The following is an 8,979-nucleotide window of genomic DNA, read 5'->3' on the forward strand; positions in this document are numbered from 1 at the left end:
AATAATTTTTCCCATAAATTTTACACGTTAAAAAAACTACATTTCAAAAAACTTATTTGACTACTACTTAGAGCAGCTTGATCAATGAAAAGAAAACTGTCTCTTTCAAAAAGCAAAAATCATAATTATGCTAAGCAAAATAAGTCAGAGAAAGACAAATGCCATATGATTTCACTCATATGTGGAATTTAAGGAACAAAACAAACAAATGAAGGGTTTGGAGAGACAGGCAAACCAAGAAACAGGCTCTTAACTCTGGAGAACAAACTGATGGTTACCAGAAGGGAGGTGTGTGGGGGAGGGAGGAAATAGGGGGTGTTGATTAAGGAATGCACTCGTGATGAGCACCAGGTGTTATATTGGAAGTGTTGAATCACTGAATTCTGCACCTGAAACTACTATTACACTGTATGTTACCTAACTGGAATTTAAATAAAAACTTAAAAAAAAAAAAAAAGGAAAAATATCATAAATACAAATGTAAGTGGGATAAATAATAACCTTTGCTCTCCACCCCTGGGAGAAAGTTCTGGGCAGAAGAAAACAGATCTCTGTCCCTTGCCGTATAGATGCCTTGCCTGCCTATTTGATGAGCTAAGATAAGGAAAAGCAAAGATTTCAAAGTTTTACTATGTTTTCGAGTAGACAGATGGCAGACTTAAAGGTAGATAGATGACTCTAACATGAAATGGTCCCCACTGTGGTCATTTCTTATGAACTAGGAGGCCTCTGGGCATGATTAGGAAACTGGAGGGTAGGGCAGCCTGGGTGGCTCAGCAGTTTAGCACCGCCTTCGGCCCAGGGCCTGATCTTGGAGACCCGGAGTCCAGTTCCACATGGGGCTTCCTGTGTGGAGCCTGCTTCTCCCTCTGCCTGTGTCTCTACCCCTCTCTCTCTCTGTTTCTCATGAATAAATAAATAAAATCTTAAAAAAAAAAAAAAAAAAAAGGAAACTGGAGGGTATAAAATGAGGAACAGAAACCACTCTGCAAAAATAATATAAAAAGCTACATCTGTTATGGCTAGGAACTTACATAAAATGTGTTTATTTAGAAAATGTTTCTCTCTCTTTTTTTTTTTTTTTAAGATTTTATTTATTTATTCATGAGAGACACAGAGAGGCAGAGACATAGGCAGAGGGAGAAGCAGGCTCCCCTCAGGGAGCCCGATGTGGGACTAGATCCTGGGACTCTGGGATCATGCCCTGAGGCAAAGGCAGACAGACACTCAACCTCTAAGCCACCCAGGTGTCCCAAAAATGTTTCTCCTTAATATGAAATGATTCATTCATTGAACAAATATCATTGCTCACTACTGTATGCCCGGTATATTTTAGGTCCTGAAGATATAATATTAAAAAGAAGTCCTTGCCTTCATACAACTTATTTTCTAGTTAGCAGACAAATATCTATAATTTATATTAAAAAGTATATAATGTAATTTCAGCTAAATATAAGTACTATGCAGGGTAGAATAGTCAAATATTTAATACGGGTATGGTGAATATTCAAATATTTAACTCTGGTATGGTCAGCCTGTGATACTTGGTATGGTTTCACATCCCCTTGTATTTTCTCTCTTCCTTCCCTGCCTTCCCTTTCCTGCTCACTCCAGCTTCTTCGACATTGAACTTCCCAATAAAGTATTAGTGTAGAAGCTTTCCCTCCCTACTCCCACCTACCCTAAGTTTGAACATGGACCAGCCTTAGCCTCATTGGGGCTGGTGTTAGGCCTTTCGTTGCTGAATCATGGGAAGGTCTGGGAGATGCTAGGATAGCAAAAGGAGGGGATGCATCAGGATCTGGGGCAGCAGTTACTTCTTTGCTAACAAAGATGTAGAATATTTCAGTATTATAGCAATTGATGTAGCCATGCTATTGTAAATCCACTGGAAGTCAGCCATGGTCTTTGAAGAAAAATAGGGCAAGCTGAGAGGATAGAGAGTGATAGAATAGCGCTGTATTAACTCTTGTTTAGAGTATATAGAGTATATACTTCTGAGTATAGAGTCCTTGGGAGGTGTCTGTGCACACATACACGTGGTTATTTTATACAACAATTGTCTGGTGGATGACCAGAGAACATGGGAGATACCTCTTTACCCCATACTGATGGAGAGACTTCAATGAGGACAGGAACTAGGAATGCCAAAGCCAACCTTGCACTCTTCTGATGAAGCCTCCTTCGTGTTGTTCTGGACTGAATAATTCATATTTTGGGATATTTGTTACAAAGAGTTATTGTTTCCTGTAGGTCAAACTGGTGGAAAAGGGAAAAAGAAAGAGACAAGTCCCAGTGCAAGACAAAAAAAAAAAAAAAAACTCCTTATGTGGCAGGTTGTTTTCTATGTGTGTTTTAAGGGGAGCAGAGGTTGCTAGAAGGAGATTCTGGGAGGCTCAGGAGTACCCTTCTTTCTGAGGTTGATCTCTGCCCATGCACATGTCCTCTGAAGCCTTGAATCAATTATATCCTTAGTTTATTTTGTGTCTCTTCCATTCTATAAAACACTTTTCCAGTAACTCTGACTACCCATTGATTTACTCCATTTTGTTCATTTCTTTTTTTTAAGTAATCTTTTCACCTAACTTGGGTTTTTTTTTTTTTTTTAAGATTTTATTTATTTATTCATGAGAGACACAGAGAGGCAGAGACATAGGCAGAGGGAGAAGCAGGCTCCACGCAGGGAGCCCAGTGTGGGACTTGATCCCGAGACTTTAGGATTATGCCCTGAGCCAAAGGCAGATGCTTAACCACTGAGCCACCCAGGCATCCCGAAAAGAGATTTTAATAAATTTATAGAAGATGGAAATTGAATGGAAGAGTGATACTTGATTTAGCACAATGAAGGAACTCAGAGTTGAAGGAACAAAAATCAGAAATGTTAATGAAAAACAAAATAGTTAACTCTAAAAAATCCCTCAGAGAGTCAATACTTATAGGTACCAAGTCCACAAGATGGCATTAGACCTAGTACCAAAAGTCTGTCATTGGAATCCCAGCTCTCCTTTCCCATCCCATAGATCCTCAACCCTAAAAATGAACAGACCACCAGATTCCAGACATTGGGGGAAAACTTCCAACAAAAACTAAACAGGGCCTGGAGAAAATAGGGTCAATGTAGGGAAAACTTTAAAATAATTTTTTTTTTTAAGATTGATTGGTTTATTAGAGCACGTGCATGCATGAGCAGGGGGAGGGGCAAAGGGAGAAGGGGAATCTTGAGAGCGGACTCTTGCTGAGCACAGAGCCCACCGTGGTGGAGCTCCATTTCATGACCCTATTATCATGACCTGAGTCAAAATCAAGAGTCGGTCACTCAACTGACAGAACCACTTAGGTGCCCAAAATAATTATAAAGAGTGTATTCATAAAAGAGATAAAAGATACTTGTATATGTCAAGCCTATTAAGTGATAAATGTTATATGTAATTATATATGTAATTGTATATAATATAATATCTAATTACACATAGCAGTTACAAGAAACAGTTTGGTACACATTATATGTAGATATAATATTATGTGTGTGAAACGTATATACAACATATATATTAGATGTATATTTTATACGTACATAAAATGTAATGTTACTAGTTAACAAGAAAGAGTTCTTAAAAATGAAAAGATTCTCAGAATAAAAAGCAAAGAGATGGAAAATAGAAGAAAAAATATTTTTGTTGAGTTTTTTTAACTTTAATTCCAGCATAGTTAACAATGTTACATTAGTTTCAGGTATACCATATAGTGATTCATCACTTCCATACATCACCACAAGTGCTCTCCTTAATCTCCATCACCTGTTTCACCCATCCCTCCACCCACCTCCTGTCTGGTAACCATCAGTTTCTTCTCCGTAGTTGAGTCTGTTTTTTGGTTTCTTTTTTTTCCCCCTTGTTCTTTTGTTTCTTAAATGCCACATATGAATGAAATCATGGTTTTTGTCTTCAGAAGAAAACAAATTTTTCCTTTTTTTTTTTTTAAGATTTTATTTATTCATGAGAGAGAAAAAGAGAGAGAGGCAGAGACCTAGGCAGAAGGAGAAGCAGGCTCCATGGAAGGAGCCCAATGTGGGACTTGATCCGGGATCCTGGAATCACACCCTAAGCCAAAGGCAGACGCTTAATCGCTGAGCCACCCAGGTGTCCCCAGAAGAAAACAATTTTTAAAGAATTCACAAGGTTCAGTTAATATGAGGTACAGAAAAAAGAAGACAGGTATTTATCAAAGAAATAATACAAAACCATGCCCTAGTTCAGAAGGACATGTATCTTTATTATGCCTCCCAAAGAGTGAATGAGAACACATAACTAAAGTATATTATCGTAGGGGTGCCGGGGTGGCTTAGTTGGTTAAGCGTCCAACTTTTTTTTTTTAATATTTCATGTATTTATTTGAGAGAGAGCATGGGGGGTGGAGGCAGAGGCAGAGGGAGAGGGAGAAGCGGACTCTCCACTTAACAGGGAACCCTCATGTGGGGTTCCATCCCAGGACCCAGAGATCATGACTTGAGCTGAAGGCAGATACTTAACCGACTGAGCCACCCAGGCACCCCAAGTATCCAACTCTTCATCTCAGCTCAGTTCTTGATCTCATGGTTGGGAGTTCAAGCCCTGCGTTGGGCTCCATGCTGGGCTTGGAGCCTTCTTAAAAAAAATAAAAGGTAGAAAAAGTTATGTTATTGTGAAATGTCAGTATCCGAGGCCTATGGAGAATATCTAAAGAGTGTCCATGAAAATGAGGGCCTTAGCAGAATGAAGTCCTCCTCCACCATGGTGGGAAGTCAATATCTAAAATTAATTTAAAAATAACCCTTAAGAGCATTGTTTAGAAATATGGCTGCAGGGACGCCTGGGTGTCTCAGTCAGTCAAACGTCTGCCTTCAACTCAGGTCATGATCCCAGAGTCCTGAGATCGAGCCCCACATCGGGCTCTGTGTTCAGTGGAGAGCCTGCTTCTCCCTCTCTTCTGCTTGCTGCTCCCCCTGCTTGTGCTTTCTCGCTCGCTCTTGCTCTCTCTGTCAAATAAATAAAATCTTTTAAAAATATATATAGCTGTAAATTTGGGTAAATAGCTAAGAGTTTAGGATAGTTGCCTGGAAAAAAAAAAAAAAAAAAGGATAGTTGCCTGGTAAAAGGGACTGGGAGTAGAACAGGGAACTACTGTTAGAATTGTGAGCCTTTTAGTATTATGTCATTTATTTATTTATTTATATTTTATTTATTTATTCATGAGAGACACAGAGAGAGGCGGAGACACAGGCAGAGGGAGGAGCAGGATCCATGCAGGGAACCTAATGTGGGACTGGATCCTGGGACTCCAGGATCATTCCCTGAGCTAAAGGCTGATGCTCAACCTCTGGGCCACCCAGGCATCCCATATTATGTCTTTTTTAAAACTATAGACTTAATTTTTTTTTGTAAGCTCTATGCCCAATATGGGGCTTTGAACTCATGACCCTGAGATCAAGAGCTGCATGCTCTACTGACTGAGTCAGCCAGGTACCTCTAAAACTGTAGACTTTCATTGCTTTGGAAAATAATAAGTAGTATTAACAAATACCTTTCTAGGTTCCTTGCTCTCTTTGCCTGCAAATAAGCTTTAAATCTGCATAGTCTGCTTTCTAAAATCAGGCCTCCTCCTGCCTTCTGATCTCATTTATCAGCCCTCTCTCCCCAGCCTCACACATCCTGCATGCCAATCACTCACTCCTTTCAAAAATTTTTTTTTAAATTTTATTTATGATAGTCACAGAGAGAGAGAGAGAGAGAGAGGCAGAGACACAGGCAGAAGGAGAAGCAGGCTCCATGCACCGGGAGCCCGACGTGGGATTCGATCCCGGGTCTCCAGGATCGCACCCTGGGCCAAAGGCAGGTGCCAAACCGCTGCGCCACCCAGGGATCCCACACTCACTCCTTTCAGAACATGGATTGAGCACCTACTATGAGCTAGTGGATGTAAAAAGATGAATAAGACACCTTCCCCATCCTCACTGAATGTTCTAATGGCAGAAACAGATGCATAAAAATATAAGCACTTCCACACATTTGATGATTAAATAAGAGTATGAACAATGGCCTATTGTATGGGAATCCAAAAGAAAGAGCAACACTTTGCTGAAGTTTGTCTCTTACTCAGAGCTCCATGCCCTTGATAATGGTGATTTGTGTGTTTGGATTTTTTTGTGGCCTTGCAAAAGGACAACATGAGACTTTCTCTTACTGGTCCTATCCTCTCCTTACTCCCAGAAACAAAGGCTTTTCTTTGTTGCTCATCAGTCACTTTGTCCATTGTGCTCTGATTCTTTTTTACTCAGCAAGCATTATAAGATAATTAAGAGCTCCAGCTGTGGAATGGAGAAGACTCTGGCCTTTCTAGATATGACAGGGCAGGCTACATATCTGCTTAGTGTCTAGTTACTTCATTTCTTAGATGGAAAGTAAGACCACTGATAAGATTGTATTATTTTTTTGTTGTTTTTAGGATTGTATTATATGAGAGAATTCATTTTAAATGCTTGAAACATAGTGTTTATTATGATCATGTCAGTCTCTCCTATTGGATACATTCTTGAGGAGGACAAGGATTGTGTTTCATTAAACTTTTTATCACTGATGTCTAGTTCAGAACTTGACCACTGCCAGGCATCTACTTGCTATGATGGTATAGGAAGAAAGAAAAGGGCAGTCTAAGAAGATTTAATAGAGACTATGGGAGCTGAACTAGTGTTAAAGTTTTGATAACATCTAGCCATTGGAAGTGGCCAATGCAAAAAGTCTGTAATTGGGAAATAGTATGTGGGAGCCAGTGAGGCAATCAGCTTGCTTACAGAGAGGATGTGTGGGGTTAGTGGGAGATAAGGTTGGTATATGGGATAAAGTTGTGAACATGAGCAGGGACAGAAGTATTTAGACCTGAGATGGTTAACAGGGATTCAGTAGGCACTTAAGCAAGAATAATGCAGCAATACCAATACTTAAGGAAGGTTAGAATGTAAGTCAGGAATGCAAGGCTCCTTCCCACCCTCTCCACACCTGATGAGTCACACAGTTGGTATGGAGCTAAGTGAAAAGCCTGCATCTGAGTTTAAGCAATGAAAACAAAAAACAAAAAAAACAGATGAGTCAGTGGCTACCTATAAGGACCAGCAGAGGCAAGCAAAGATAAATTTGAAAAGAGCAGATTTAGAAGAAAACTGGGAAAGCAACATGCATTTTTTTAATTCAACACTTACTGAAAAATTACTTACTGAGCTTCTGTTATGTGCAGAGCGTTGCTGAGTACTGTGATAAATACAAAGAGGCCTGTCTCTTCCAGTAGAGGCAATACACAGAGGTACACAGATCTCCATGTGCAGGAAGGAACATGCTAATGCCAGGAGAGAAAGAGAAGATGAATAAAGAAGAGAGCATTTTAGACCAGTAGTTCTCAAACTTTTTGTTTTTAAGACCCCTCTACACTCTGAAAAATTATTGAGGACCTCAAAGAACTTCTGTTTATGTGTCTGTAGATAGTTATATATTTGAAATTGAAATAAAAATGTTAAATATTTACTTAGGTAAATAGGTAAATATAAAACCCATTACATGTTAACATAAGTAACATTCTATGCAAAATATATTTAAAAATAGGTAGTAAAGGGACTCCTGACTGGCTCAGCGGTTGAGCATCTGCCTTCGGCTCAGGGCATGATCCTGGAGTTCAGGGATCGGGTCCCACGGTTGGGCTCCTTGCATGGAGCCTGCTTCTCCCTCCGCCTCTCTCGCTCTCTTTGTCTCATGAATGAATAAAATCTTTAAAAAACAATAGGTAGTAAGAAGAGTTGTTCTGTTTTGCATATTTGCAAATCTCCTTAATGTCTGGTGTATAGAAGACACCTGGATTGTAATAGATGCCTTGCTATTTGTTCAATTGTGATATGTTCTTTGGTTTGAGTATTTGAAGAAAATCCAGCCTAAAACAGATATGGAGTAGGAAAAGGGAGGAATTCTCCTTGAATGGGTCTTGAGAGATTCTCAGCAGTCTTCCTCAATCCATATTTCAGAATTCTTTTTGTAGACGGTTATCAGTTATTTAAACTTCCAGCTAGGATCCATTTTTAGGTGACTACCCTTATTTCCAAGATCAGTGGCGGCTAAGAGAAAGGAAGTGGAACCTGTTGGTTATTTTTTAAATGATATTCCTCCCCCCGCCCAAAATACGTATGAAAGGAAAGTTGCCCTTCAACTCCTATCCCTCAACCACTCAGATTACCATGCAGGAGGCAGTCAACATGCCAGTTTTTTGGTCTTTCCCACCAGAAATATTCTGTGTCCATATCAGCATATGGCATACAATAGCCAGTTAAAAATTTGTTCACATATGCATACAAAACATACATTATTTTATAATGCCACTTATTACAGATATGGAATAATTGCTTAATTTTCTTTTATTACAGACCATGCTGTAAATACCCTCGCTCATGCGGCTTTAGGTGCATACACAAGTATGTCTTTTGCATAAATTATTAGAAACAGAATTGTTAGGTTGAAGAGATATGCATTTTACATTTTGACAGCTACTGCCAAACTTGACCACCATAAAATAATTATTTCTCTGATCCTATACATCCCAGTGTATTATGAGATTATTTTAGCTTTATCAGCTAATAAATGAAAAAGTGCAATTGCATTATAGTTTTGTTTTTTTTTTATTCATTAGAGACACACAGAGAGAGAGGCAGAGACACAGGCAGGAGAAGCAGGCTCCATGCAGGGAGCCTGACGTGGGATTCGATCCCGGGTCTCCAGGATCACGCCCTGGGCTGAAGGTGGCACTAAACCGCAGGGCCACCTGGGCTGCCTGGGTTATGGTTTTGACTGGATTGCTACTAGGTATTTTTCATTTACGTGAGTTATCTATTTCTTGCTAATTTTTCTATTGGAACATTGGTGTTACTGATTTGTAGAAACTTTATATAAGAAGACAGTGCTGGAAATG

Source organism: Canis lupus, chromosome 8 (genome assembly GCF_003254725.2).
Source record: "Canis lupus dingo isolate Sandy chromosome 8, ASM325472v2, whole genome shotgun sequence".
Taxonomy (NCBI): Eukaryota; Metazoa; Chordata; class Mammalia; order Carnivora; family Canidae; genus Canis; species Canis lupus.